The sequence below is a fragment of the Dermacentor variabilis genome, chromosome 5 (genome assembly GCF_050947875.1).
Source record: "Dermacentor variabilis isolate Ectoservices chromosome 5, ASM5094787v1, whole genome shotgun sequence".
Lineage (NCBI taxonomy): Eukaryota > Metazoa > Arthropoda > Arachnida > Ixodida > Ixodidae > Dermacentor > Dermacentor variabilis.
In genome coordinates this window covers 23546464-23561537 of record NC_134572.1, presented here as the reverse complement: position 1 = coordinate 23561537, position 15074 = coordinate 23546464, and the positions used below count along the sequence as shown (strand labels likewise).

General features: G+C 43.1%; 1 long non-coding RNA gene across 1 annotated transcript in view; it reads left to right on the top strand.

The window, feature by feature from the left end:
• The window catches only part of LOC142581819 (uncharacterized), a 33953-nt gene extending 21866 nt beyond the window's left edge, over positions 1–12087 (top strand). Inside the window, exons 2-3 of the long non-coding RNA XR_012828298.1 lie at positions 10074–10162; positions 11728–12087. This is a non-coding gene — a long non-coding RNA (uncharacterized LOC142581819). The remainder of the gene's footprint in view (positions 1–10073; positions 10163–11727) is intronic.
• The last annotated feature ends 2987 nt before the right edge of the window (positions 12088–15074 follow it).

Below are 15074 nucleotides of genomic sequence, written 5' to 3'. Positions count from 1 at the left end.
GCGATAAAGATTACAGCTCCCTAAGACGTGACTTTGTCGCTTAGTTCCGTCTTCCTGATGTTCAGTTGCGTTCCTGGTTGTTTTCTTCGCTGCTCTTACGTTATCTGATGCGTACGTGTTTAGCATACAAAATTCTTAGCGGAATCTATACCTGCACTGTTTCCTATGACTTCGGTTTTTGTTTGTGTAAGCGCTGCAATTATAACAAAGGCATAGGAGCTACGAAACATGTCAATGACGTAAAACAGAAACGTGTATATACGGTGCACAATTCTATAGCACTGCTGAAAACGCAGGTTCGCTCTGATGTCACGTGTAAAGTTCCCTACCGTTCCTCTCTCTCTCTCTCTCTCTCTCTCTCTCTCTCTCTCTCTCTCTCTCTCTCTCTCTCTCTCTCTCTCTTTGATGTCTTCTTGCTGTGTTTGTTTATGCATTGCTTATGATTTGTTACTTCATTCAGTTTTTCCTTTGCTGGTAATATAGAAAGATGCATGAGCATCGCTAAAATTACATGCAAGATAGTAACAAAAATAATTACTTCCGGTGTCGCCCCACGCTTTCTACTGAATCAATGCTTGCGAAAAAACGGCGCAATGAGCCAACGTCTATTGCGGCCGATTCCGCACAGGAGGAACATATGGCAAAGCCTGTCGCCATTGTCGACGGCAGGAATATATAAAACGCCAGAAAAAGTAAACGACAAAGAAAATCTAGGAGTGAAGTCAGATTCTGTAGCACCACTAAACAAAATCTAGTGACAACTAAGCGGGATACTGTGGTGCAAGCTTAACTAAAACACATGATATATGCGTATGCTGACTAGCGGAAATGAAGTCTCTTGGTGATTTCTGTCTGCTGATTTCGATGAAGGTCGTCGGCGGAAGCCGCAGTAATGGATGGGTCACAAAACAGGAATGGGCCGGAGGACCTGACCGCTTTTCTCACCTTAACGCAAGATTGGAAGTCAAGTGATATCGGCGGTGCCGAAGGACTGACCCTAGGCAAATTCGAGCAGACGTATCATTTAACCATGTCAGCATAGTGAAGCCACTGAAAAGTGCATACAAAGCAAAGAGGAGGCGACATCGTCTGGTGTAAAGAGAATATACAGCAAGTTTAGCGGATGGGCCTGTAAATAAGGTCTGACATCTTACCAGCTGAATAGCAAAATTGTGAGGGTTCATAGAGAGGACCGCTTATACAAAGGAGGGCAAGGCTATCGTTACCTTACAATCGAGTTAGCACGGAGAAAATTACGACGCTACCTTATAATCGAGTTAGCATGGAAAAAATTATGACGTTATCACTACATGAATAGGACATAATCATAGTGTGAGTTAATAGAAAAAAAGAAAACTAATGCCAATAAAGAGAACAAAGGTTGCCCTGCCCACTGAACTTGAGTATCGTAGGATAATTGATATGGACGTAAAGCTACTGATGAGCTTCCTAATAGCAATGTTCCGTTCGAACGTAAATGTGTACTACAAAATCACCTTAAAAGCGCAGCTGGTGATAACTCTTCATGACAGATTTAGAGGTCCAATGTTGCGTAGTTTAATAACTGGCAGGTTCCGGCCTTCATCAAGAGTGCGATTTCAAGCACCCAGAGCTGAATTTGCACATTTCTTTTTTCTTTAAGGTTGAAACATATATTGCTTTTATTTTTTAAATAAAGAAGGAAATAAAGAAAACGTACGGCGTCATGAACACCAACACGTGTACATTCAGTAGCATCCACAAGGCAGGCGCGGGATAAATATAGGATGGAAAGACGCAGCCAGTGGTACGCAGGGGAGAGGGGTCCCATGTTCACGTAAAGCATGCGATGGTCGCAGCCGCCTGAAGACTGTTTCTCGTATTCTTTGTTCAGTATATATATCCATACACACACACACACACACATGGGAGGGGTGTCAGAAAGGACGCCCGCGAAGCGCGTAGTTGCAGGCGTCGCAAAAAGGCACCCCGAAAAAAGCCATAACCGGTAAAATCTATGTGAAGCTTGTTTTACCCTATTGCGAAGCTTTATAGCTGAAAAGAAAAAAAGGCTTAGTCACCTAACAAAGGCGGGGGCTGTGCCTATTCACACAAAGTTAATAAAAAGAACATGATGCAAGATTAGCAGAAACATCTGCAAGTTCGAAAGAGCGAGCACGAAAGTAACTAAGAAGAATAAAGGAGTTCCCGGCGTAGGCTATGAAAATCGGATAGATACAGACATAAACGACAGGAACAGACTAGATGAAGTGGCTGAACAGATGAACTAGATGTGTCTGCAGAACCTTCATAAAGGCATATGAGGTTGAGAAATGATCCAATACGAAGAAACGCACACAAGCGAAGAATGCACACGTGAATGTATGTTTATTTAATGATACAAATGACGAAACTGCATGGGCTAGACTGTACAGAAGGACAGCAGACGAAGCTGAGGCACATATAAAGTCTATTATACCATAAAACAATATCAAAAGGGGAAAACCGATTCTACTATGCACCACAATCGTCAGTGCTGTGCAGAATGCACATTATTATTATTATTATTGTTATTATTATTATTATTATTATTATTATTATTATTATTATTATTATTATTATTATTATTATTATTATTATTATTATTATTATTATTATTATTATTATTATTATTATTATTATTATTATTATTATTATTATTGCGTGAAAATTCCTTCGCGAGTACGCCAGCAAAATCTGTCTGCGCCGCGAAAACTGTAATGCCTTGCATCTGCACAAGAATGCGTACTTTAGGAAGTTAAGACATTCAATCGTTATATTAGTGTAAATGTCGATGATTGGTAGCTTTGGAAGCGATAAGGAACAACTAAAAACAAAAAAAAAGAAGATTGTCAACGAAAAAAACTTTTTTTCTCAGGCTGCCTTGAAAGCTTACTTTCTCGAATGACGGAAGTGTGTGCATAGTAGCCTGCTCTGGGGCTGCTGAGTATAAAAATAAGAGTAACCGTTTGGTAAATGTGATAATAGTTCAATAATAATGCTAAATTATTGCTGTAATTAAAATAACTTGTGATGTCACCGTCGTCAAGGTAGTAAGAAAAAAAGGGTAGATAAGAAATAAAATTAAAAAACGGGAAAGAACAGCTGTGGTTAATTAAGGGGTCGTAACGGCGTTCGGGCTCAGTTAATACGATCGCTTTGAAGGTGCCATGAAGCTTCCTGTCAACTCATCTCCACAACGCTGAGTACACCGATTTCATTTCTTTGACCCAGGAAAAGCGATGGGTAGGCATGCATAAACTAGGAAAAGCAAGCTTGCCTTTTAACAAAGAATGCTTCCGCATTAGCAGAAAATTCTCAGAATTTGGTTATTATTCCTGTCGACGGCGTTTTTGTCGTCGTCGTTGTCGTTGTGGTGGTTGTTGTCGTTGTGCTTGTTGTGGTTTTGCTTGTGCTTGTGGTTTTGCTTGTGCTTGTGGTTTTGCTTGTGCTTGTGCTTGTGCTTGTGGTTGTGCTTGTTGTTGTGCTTGTTGTTGTGCTTGTTGTTGTGCTTGTTGTTGTGCTTGTTGTTGCCGTCGTCGTCGTCGTCGTCGTCGTCGATGTTGTTGTCGATGTTGTCGTCGTCGTCGATGTTGTCGATGTTGTCGATGTTGTTGTTGTTGTTGTCGATGTTGTCGTCGTTGTCGATGTCGTCGTTGTCGATGTCGATGTCGATGTCGATGTCGTTGCCGTTGCCGTTGTCGTTGTCGATGTCGTTGTCGTCGTCGTTGTTGTTGTTGTTGTTGTTGTTGTTGTTGTTGTTGTTGTTGTTGTTGTTGTTGTTGTTGTTGTTGTTGTTGTTGTTGTTGTTGTTGTTGTTGTTGTTGTTGTTGTTGTTGTTGTTGTTGTTGTTGTTGTTGACACTGGCATATCAATTCTAAGATGCACAGCGCCCTCTCTAAACGTCTTTACAAGCGAGATCATTGCATCTATATAGCACATGGGGAAGCTAGTACTCCTAAAAATTACCCGCCGTGGTTGCTAAGTGGCTATGGTGTTAGGCTGCTGAGCACGAGGTCGCGGGATCGAATCCCGGCCACGGCGGCCGCATTTCGATGGGGGCAAAATACGAAAACACCCGTGTACTTAGATTTAGGTGCACGTTAAAGAACCCCAGGTGGTCGAAATTTCCGGAGTCGTCCACTACGGCGTGCCTCATAATCAGAAAGTGGTTTTGGCACGTAAAACTCCATAATTATTAATTACTCCTAAAAATTCAGTATTTTTGGAGACACGTTAGTGAACGGTCATCCAACAATACGAAACAACATATTTCTCTACTTAGTGGCGACGGCCAACCTGTCCCAGATGTCGCGCGAGCCTTCGGCCTATACTTCGAGTCTGTCTACGGTGAAGGGTGCAGTGACGGAGTTAGTGAAATTTCAAATCACCCTTCCCTGGATTCAAGTCTATCGGTTTCAGGGGAACTACTTGTCTTTAATAGCATCAAACGCTTAAAACCGTCTTCTTCGTGTGGTCCTGATGACATTCCACCTGCTTTGGTTAAGACGTACGGGTCCTTGCTTGTTCCACTGCTTACTCGTATTTTTAATTCTGCTTGAACGATGAACACATTCAAAAAGGATTGGAAAACAGTGCGGGTCGTTCCCGTCTTTAAGTCAGGGGTGAAAAACAGCTGCTAGTAACTACAGGCCTATTTCTCTCCTATGTGCAGCATCTAAATTATTAGAGTCAACTCTGCACTCAATAGTTTCATCCTCTATTAAACAACCATCACTCCTCAGCGCCATGGATTCATATAGGGAGGCTCCACAACTAACAACCTCGTTAGCTTCATGATGCATGCCTCTCAAGGAGTGTATAAGAAAGGACAACTGGTTGTCATTTATTTTGACCTCAGTAAGGCGGTTGATGTCGCATGTCATGGAATACGCATTCAAAAGTAGACACAGCTTTAGGATGGATAGTTGGGCGTGTTGGTTAAGCATGATCTGATGCGAAGGCGCTAAAATGACGGAGGACAAAGAAGAAACACACATACACACAGGGCACAACTTCATCTGCACCCCTCTGTCGCAGCGCTGATCAGAAGCTACCTACGCGACCGGTACTGCTACGTTAGCGTAAATGGTTAGTCGTCATAACTTTATGCGCTTACTAGTGGAGTTCCTCATGTCCTGGGCCCTCTTATTTTCTCGCTCTTTGTTAACGACGTTTCAGCAGTCATTCAAAACTCTTCAATTTTGTCATATGCTGATGACGCGAAGCTTCTCAAAGCGGTAAAAAATTTCAATGATTGCACCACTCTTCAGAAGAAAATTACAAATTTTTCGTCGTGGTGCGCTGGAAACAAGCTGGTCATAAATGCATCAAAAACGAAAGTTGTAAGCTTAAAGTGGAAGACTGACAGTACTTTATTTCCTAGCGTAAAAGACGTTCTCCTACCAAGAGCTCACGGAGCGAAGTACTTTGGAGTGTACTTTGATAGCTCTCTGAGTTTCTCGCCCCACGCTCAACAGACGAGGCAGTGTGCACTTCGAAAGCTCGGCACAATATGTCGGGTGACGAGAGACCTCAAACAACCTGGAACATATTTATCTTTATATAGGAGCGTATGCCTTCCAGTTCTTGAGTACACTTCCATGGTTTGGGGCGGCACTTGTAGGTGGAATTGTGAACTTCTCGAAAATGTGCAAAAATAAAGTTCACATATATATTTAAGCATCGATTCTGTCAAAAGCCTTCCATCTCCATAGAGCTAACACAGACACTCACGTTACCTGCCCTCGCCTGTAGACTCAATAAATCGGATGTTATTTTTCTTCACAAATTAATACATGGAAAAATCTGCTGCTCGCACTTGCATGTGAGCTTTTACATTCCACAGAAAGGCACAAGGAAACAGAGCGCCTTTCAGCCTTCAGATTTTTGTGAGCCTCTATCTAGTGTGCACGCGACATATAACACCCATTCAGAATGCCTGGATATATTCATGCCTAAGTTTAGTATTTTCCTGAAAGGGCTGGCAGAGAAATTTCAATAACTGAAAAACTCTCATATCTGTTGCGTGTTCCGTGATCATGTAATCCTTTTGTCTGTTTCTCCACTTGTCTTTGTATTCGCTTCGTGTGCGCATTTTATGCTATGTTAAAATCGATCTTCGGAAAATTATTCTTCTTTTTATGTATGCGCGCTTGTGTATGTGTATGAGTGAGCTTGCATTGTTCTTCCTGTGCATTATTCTGCCGAGTGCGCCAGCACCAAGACCCTCGAGGTTGTTCCTGGGCACAAAAAGTAAGTACAGGTAATTAATTGCTGAATTAAGTATTAATTAGAAACATATCAATTAATTAATTAATAATTAATTAATTATATTTTAATTAATTGCTTAATTAGTCCTGAGCTACTTAATTGATTGATTGATTGATTGATTGATTGATTGATTGATTGATTGATTGATTGATTGATTGATTGATTGATTGATTGATTGATTGATTGATTGCATACACATCTACTCGGGCACCGTTCTCACTCTTGAATAATCTAGACAATGTCAACTGTATCTCACGTTGCGCACGTTGCTTTTTTAATGTAATGGAAACGGCCTTCGCTCCTCGTTTCAAGACCCCAGCCACTCCTCTGCTGCGATCTCGCAATAAAAAAGAAAGAGAGGGACAGCCTGCGAAAAATAATGTCCCGTTGACATGCGAAAAGCACTTGAGGCAGGGTTCCTACGAACACTGTAAATGTGAGCAAGAAAGATTACAGAGAGCCTGAACCGGCAATGGTCGCGGCCCAAATTGTCTCACAACTCTATCAGTTAGAATACAACCACTGCCTAACGCATGTTGCAAAAGGACTTCTTGTGGATTCATACAACATCAGCACTTTAGTAAGCATCCTGAAGGAACTCTGCAAATGGGCTGAAGCTTAGATAGAAAAGGACGACAACGAAATGACAACTCCAAGCAGAAAAAGACGTGCTGTTCTGTGCTAGCGCGTGTCTCGTACAATTAAGAGATAGCCAAATGGCAGTGTCAACCCTTGGATCATTATTGCTGAAGGAAAGAGAATTGGTGGACCTTCTCGGTGCCCATCGATTGTCCACGCGTGCTTTGTTATTTACGTATGGTGGGGTTGAAGCAAGTCTGACCGAGCCGCAAGGTCTAGCTTGGGTTTTTAGCATGCACAACGCACGTCCTGGGCGCCGCCAATTTAGGCTCTACTCAGTTTTCCCGGTTCCCGCAGGCCGCACCGGACTTTGTTCAGAGTGCCACGACATCGCAGTCACAACGCTCGGATCGGCGCTTAGCAGTGGCAGCACGCGCACCGCTCCCCGCGAGTCTCCACGGCTCGAGGCTCAAAATTTATTCCGCCCCCATCGAACAGTGTCCCGAGTATTTGGCTTAGCAGGACCGCGGAGCAGTGCTGATGTACAATGACAGTTGCGCTGTCTGCTACAGAAAATGAAGCGAACATTCGATCTCCAAGTTGTGAGCAAAGAAAAAGGCAAAGTTTGGTTTCCTCAAAGAAAGAGTTGGAAGGCTGATGGCCGAAGATCTTCCGGAAACAGGTACACAATGAAAAACTTTTCGACAGTGCTCGTTTGTTCTATGGCTAAAACCTTAAATTAAAACGAGTGAGTGTTAAGCAAGCTGGTACGGATTCATGTTAGTGAAAGGCCGGCGTGCTAACATGAACAGGAACTTATCTGCCTAATCCCGAAACATTAACTTCCTTCATAGGCATACGCATGTACTGTGTCAGGACTAAGTCCTCGTTTAACTGAAACCGTGTCTGCTAGCATAAAGGTCAGATCTTGTGCGGTTTTCTGCAACCCCCGACTTGTCATGTAGAACAGTGGCGTAGCCAGGGGGTGAGGTGAGGGGGGGGGGGGGGGGGGGCTGGCCGGGCTTTAACCCGCCCCCTCCCCCGAAAATTTGCAGGCCGGCGCGCTGCTCCCTTTTATGCCTGGCACTTCGGCTATGAAGAAAGGCACATATCCTTCGAACTCCCGCCCAGGACAAGTATAAGATGGTACACGCTTTCAGGCAGACCAAAGGCCTGCTCAAGGTGATAGTTGTATTAATATCCACCAAACATGAGAATCTTAACAAGAATAATATAGTAACCTTGCCCTCCCCACCCCCTCTCCCGAAATGCGACATTTGAACTCCCCGAAAAGAAATCCTGGCTACGCGCCTGATGTAGAAGAATATGTGTGACTGCGTCTTCTGTATTGTGGCGACAATTTGCATTCTACAAGAATGCTTCAGGCTTTATTGCAAAGAAAAAGTAAGGAAGACGTTCTCCACCAGAACAGCTTATACGCTGTATTGCGCAAGACAGCTGAGCGCCACTTATAGCTTTTAGCGAGGATAAAATTTCGAGAGCTTCTCAGTAATGCGGAAGTATTTTCTACTTATTCGCGATGTAAAAACTTGCTAGTTCTCGGAGACGACGTCAATGACGCCACGCAAAGCAGAACTTCTGTTCTACGTCTTAATTACTCTATTGAGCCACTCGCGAACCCGAAGTTGAGGCGAGCCTGCCGCGCCACATTAGATTATTTATTGCCAAAGAAGAACGCTCACGTGACGTTTCGAAATCGATCGCGAGCATGGTGACCTCCGGAGTTAATTCAGAACCTATCCTGGCATTGGTGACTTATCTTGTAGACCAATATTATAGGACAAAGCAGACTGTTTTGTCATTAGGCCAGTGAGCATGTTTAAAAAATGCAATGTCGCCAACGAAGAAGAATCCTAAGACAGTAAAAACAAAGCCGCCCTTCGTTAAGGAATGTGTTTTCCATCTATTCAAGAAGTGCAAGGTAGATAAGCTTCCATCAGTCAAGAAGGCCAAGAAAAAACAATCTGTGCTGCCTTTTTTGTTCCTTCTTTTGTCCACTCTTGCAAGCCTCTCTTTCGCTCACGGGGGTCATTAAACTTAAGCCTGTCGATCCTTTGTAAAATGCCTGCGCCTTTCGTTCGTTGTGCGCGCTAGTTTTACCATGGATAATCACCAACTCTCCCAGCTTTCAGTTCTTCTGTGAAAATGAATTTATTGTACAAGACACCGAGCCGTACCTGCACCTTGCGATGACAGATGTGTATTAATCCTGACCACCTAGTGTGCACTGGATATCTGACAACAAAGTTTCACAACGATAGCCTCAAATGTTTGTATCATTCAGTTTTCGTGTCGTCGGTACAAGACATATACCGTGTATTTCAGTTGCCATGAAGATTCACCAAAAATGAGTCTTATTTGTCCCCATCAATTCTTCAAATGGTGTTAGCTATGGGACAAACTAGCCCCCCTAAGGCTGCAAAAACGACACAGATAGATGCCACCGAAGCGATGCTAAGTGTGAAAGTATTGTCCCAAAACGGAGAATACGTGCACGAAACAAAGGATGACAAAGAATGAGCCTTAGTGTAAAATAATGGTGACTCTGCAACACATGTAAGGCAAAGAAAGCCAAAAAGATAAAATTGAGAAGAGAAAGGTGGCAGGTTAACCGGAAGATAAACAATCACTTTGCTATCTTGCACTGGGGAAGCGGTAAAGGGAGGCAGAAAAGATAAAGAAAAACACATAGTGAGAGAAGAAAAAAACACTGTTTTATCGCTGTTTTCGCGCTGACCCTCTGTTCTAAACCACAAAATAAAAAGAAAAATTCTGGAATTTTACGTGCCAAAACCGCGTTATGATTATGAGGGATGCTGGAGTAGTGCTGGATTCAGGAATAATTTTGACCAGCTGCGGTACTCAACCTGCACCTTATCTAAGTACACGAACGTCTTTTCATTCGGCCCCCATAGAAATGCGGTTGCCGAGGTCGGGATAGAATATGCGTCCTCGAGCTAAGCAGCGTGAAGCTAACCTATCCGATAGGGTTTCCTAAATCAGAGACGCGTACCGTTTACAGATGCCGGTCTTGGGACCGATTCTCGCATATTGTCTCATCCCCACCCTTTCCTCCCCCTTTTTTTCTTCTTTTCCGCCCCTATTAGTCCTCCCCATCACTGTGTCTAGAAATTATAAATGACAGAATTCATTTTCTTTTCAGTTTTTTCATTAATTTGCAGATATAGCCAACGCCGTCATCGACACAACAAGACACTCTACTAACACGTAAAATGAACATGTCAAGGAAATAAGGCCGCAACTCACAAAGGTAAGGCCACCTATCGAAACATTAGCCAGCATATCTGAGTCACCTTGCCTTTGATCATCCACTTTCTTTCCCTCAAGTAGCAAAAGAAAGAAGAAAAAGAACCAGTGAGCGAATCTGCGAATAAATTTTGCAAATTATTTTGTAAGCGTATTACTGTTTCACTAATTTACTCTCGATTTGCAAATACAGACGCAATTTAAGCATTAAGACGAACGACATCATTTACAAGCAGAAAGAATCTGCCAACAGTGATAGCTCGTTGTAGCTGTCTGCTTCGTAGATAAACTACGATATTCGCAGAACGGCCCCAATTCAGCTCTAGCAGGTTCGTCTGCAGTCTTCAAGACCTTTCCGCATCAAGACTTGATACGACTAGAATGTAATGCACCATGTTACATTTGCCGAAAGCTGGGCTTCTATTGAAAACAGTCGTAACCAACTTCTTTATGGCGTGACGTTGTTCACCGCCTGTAGGCGCAGTTTAAGCCTGAGAGGGGCTGAGGAACTTGACGGGAAAATCCATTGAGAAATTCTGGAACCGCTTGCACTTTCCTTTGCTTTCAAACATTGCGCGTGTAATTTGCCTGTTCTGCCACACTCATGATTCACGCTACTGCTGAGCTCGAAGCTCTTGATATGCACGTAGCGACAATTTCCTGTGATATAGTAGCAAAGCCTAAGGACTGGAAGCGCACGTGCGATAGAGCTACTGGATGCAGCATCTTACTTCGGGTCCATTTTTAATCTAGTCAACGAAAATCTATATTCTCCTTCCATACCGATGACGTTTCCGAAAAAAAATGTGCACTACGATATTCATGAATATGTCTAACCTGAGGTTAAATCCCCAAAGAAAGAACGTACGTGCGCACATGTTTCCTGCCGCGCAGGAAACATGACGGCACCAATTTTCCTTGCAGCACCATGAATTTGCATTCGCTTGCGAGCCGGCAATTGCGCGCAGCACAGAATCAATTGACTTACTTGAAACTACAGCGGCAAAAAACACAATCAGAAAAAAGAAAAGAAAGAAAGACAGGACGGGCACGAAGACAGCGAATAAAGCTCTCACTTTCTCTCATTTGAGCTCAACCCTAAGCATTTTACGATAAAAAGCACCTTTCTTCAATAAAAAGAAATAAAGAAGAGGGAGATTGTTTCAATATTTCACAGTTCGTAGTTCTGGTACTAATGTGGTGCTCTGTAAATAACACGTCAGAAAGACTTAGTCGCTTAACCATGGAAGTGTCTTGTTGTGTGAAACAAGCTAAACAAGAACAGAATACTTAATAACTTGCTTTTATCATTTTGTGTTATAGAAAAAGAGGAAAGACAATCGTAAATTATTTTGGTAATAGTATTCTTCTTTCTTAGTGGTGACAGCGTATACGTTCAAACAGAAACCCACAGTGACATAAAACTATTCTCAACTGTTCGGCAATCTCCTGCAACTGCGTAACCTGCAACCTTGCAGCTATTTTTTTTAATCACTGCCGCAGAAAGTTGTCGCTGGGCATAAGACTGTGCTTTAGTGTGACTTATCTCTGTTGTTTGGCTCCTTGCAGAATTTTACCGAAAATGCAGCAAAAGAAAATATCACATGGTCACAAGTAACTACAACTAAGATCACCCATATCTGACTTTTTATGGGCTCTCTACTCTTAAAAATTTCCACTTGAAAAGAACCAAGGCCTAAACGAAATCCTAGTGAATCATGTTCGCTAGCCCTGTGAAGATTAAAATTTTTCCTAATTTTCTAAAAACTCCTGCCTAACCAATATCTTGCAGTTACTTGTGCAATCAAGTGGCCTATGCCTTCACCATCTATTATCGTAGCCTCCTCATTACTAAACGCTGAGTGGGGATTGAATACAGGAGAACTAGACAGGAATTTGTGACTCCAGAACACATATATGCTATTCGGTTACTCCTAGAAGAATGTAATCAAACTACCAGATCAGCGCTCTGTAGTCGTCATTAGTCTACGCGTTTTTAACCAACTAGCTCGAAAGTTGGCTTTGGACTGGTTGCCGATAAATCTGACTAAATAAAATGGAACTTCCCCTGTGAATTTCGTCTTTCCTTTGTTTCTAAATTTGTAGTGGTGACTTCAGCTCTGCAGCCTAATTAATTAAGCAATTAGAAGCCAGCTGTCTCACATTGTTATTGCAGCAGTACCCATTTTCCTGGAATGCCTTCCATGAGCAGGAATGTGCGCAGAAGAAAAATGGTGTTCAGCAAAGCTGTCGCGTCAAGAATGCTCGGAACGTATGGTATTACGTGTGTGTCTTCACTCAGTAGCGTCTGACGGGGAATTTGGAGGGGTCAACGATGCTGCAAATTAAGAAAGAAAGCTTCATATATGACCCTATCTATCGGAGAGATTGCTTCAGATCACAATGATTTCATGAAGGCAGAAAACGACAAGAGAACAAACAAGATAACATCTACTGATACTAATGGCCTTCGCTGCAAAAAGTGATCAGAAGACAAACAGAAGACGCGTAGCCTCACCTCACATTCATGCTCTGTCGCATAGACTGAAGAAAGTTACTGCCAGACATACTCTGCGGATTGTATTTTTTCCGTCAACGTTATTATTATTATTATTGCTACTGCTGTTGTTGTTTGATGTGCCTATATATATATATATATATATATATATATATATATATATATATATATATATATATATATATATATATATATATATATATATATATATACTTGGCAGGAAAGGAAAAGCAAGGTGCAGGCAGGCAAGTGCCACTGGAGGGGTTACAGCGCTCGCCTATTCTTCAGAAAAGAGGAGACATAAAATTCACCGACGATTACGACACTCCCTAATGCGAAATTTGAACGCAGCTCCATACGTGTTTTCATTTCGCGATATATTGAGGCAAAGAATTAGAGAGAGAAATGTAGCAAAGTCGGCAATCGGTCGGAAATCCGACCTGCGGGTCAAGCGCATCGGCTTTTATACATGGCTCGTCGAAGTTTCCAACGTAAACGCTGGTACCGCGTGGCTTCCAGAAAGTACTACACAATTAGCGTCGCGCGTACAGTCATATTACAAAAGAATCGCAAATGATGACAATCGAAACAAGCTTGAAAAAGACCAACCCGAGAAAACCAAATAAGCGCTGACGCGAGCAGACGATAGTACGAAACCAGCGGTCCGGCTGATACCAGATAAGAGAACTCATCGAGTGATCGGGCGGGTGAGCGTGAGACCAGTTTCCCGCGCGCACGTCACTTAAGGGGCCGCTCTCATTGCTCTACGCAGTTCGCGGCTCGCGTCTTCCTTCTCCCTCTCCGCGTTCGCCTATTCATTTCTCGCTGTGCTCGTTCATTCGGTTACGACGCCGCCGACGCTCGCGGCAGGAACGGGCGCCTAGGAGCTGCGCTTTAAAACATAAGAAACAATAGGACAAGAAACGCGCCGTAATAAGTGGTGCGACGACTGTTTCGTACACACTAGAAAATTCATCGTTGTTGCCCAAGGGTTCGTTTAAATATTTTTGCACTTGTTAAGTTAAGCGACTGTTGCGCTAACCAGCCTTTGCCTCAACGAGAGGCTCATGCAACAGTGGTATGCTAGTGGCCTTGCTTGCGTGCGCGGCAACTTGGCTGCACACTGTGAGCCTTGCAGTTCCAAGCCAGTGGATACGATTTTGTGCTTAGAGATAAAGATAAACCATGGAGACAGCCATGATATGCTTCGTAGTCATAAACCATAGAAGATCCTGCGCAAGTAGGCCACAACATGTGTCCATAATGTGCATGCGTTTGGCCGGTGGATGGCTTCTTGATGAGTAACATTGTACGCTCATGGCATTTTTTTCGCATTTATTTTTCGGTGCTAGATGGCATGTACACTCGTAAGCAAAATTATGTTGACCAGAGGCTCGCTAAAAAAAACTGTTTATTCATCATTCAGACGCACGAACTGAAATTGACGCTTGTGCTCGAAAATTCGCCATGCCAAATTTGGACTGCAGTCTTTAATCTGAAGTTAAATTCAGTGTCTAAGAACAAAATCAGTTTTATCTTGGACTCCTGGGTCCGTAAACTTTTTCTCATGGGATTAAATAATAGCACGTTCTCTTAGAATAAAAACGGACAAATTTTTCGTTTCACTAAAGTGTTTGTGTGCTTATCTTTGTCATCTTTGCGAAAGTTCTCACTGCGCCGCTCCACAATCTCATCGAAGCACACATGTATCGAGTAGTTCTGTTCTCGCCATACAGGAGCCTTGACACTGAAATTTTTAAGTGATTAGCAGACTCATATCGTTTAGCAGACTCATATCTCAGCGTTGTGCCGGGAGGCGGGCAGGCTGGCCTGGCATGGTACGATGCATGGCACTGAAGCTGCGATATTGCGCCCTGTTTCGCCTGGCTGGGCGCGTTGTTTTGTTCACCCATCCCACACTGCCCTTCTGAACGATGATATACTGAATGATGTACTGCACGACATAACTGTATCATTTGCGTTACCTGAAATGCCTTGAAAGGAGTTCGGGTGGAGTAGTTGCTGGCATGCCTTGCAAGGCTAGATCCCTGTGCAACTAACGTCCTCCTTCTCCTTCTGTTCCTGCTCCTATAATTTTTTTTTTTTTTGTGCGGCATAAGTCATTGCAGTGGATTGAAGACCGTGTGGAAGAAAACAGGTGCGGAGAAATATTTCAAAGCTGCAGTATTTGCAATTGGCGCAGTATATATTTTGAGGCAAGCTACCGTTTGTCGGGAAGGTATGCGCGCATTCAATTTTGGTTCCACGCTAAGGCGGGCTCACTTGCACAGGACAGCGCTCAGCGTACGCAGTGGCCTGCAGTGAATGGAAATGCGGCCTCTAATGGCGCATCGCAACCGCCAAAGATCACGCGCTTTCTAAATGTCTGTCGAGTAGT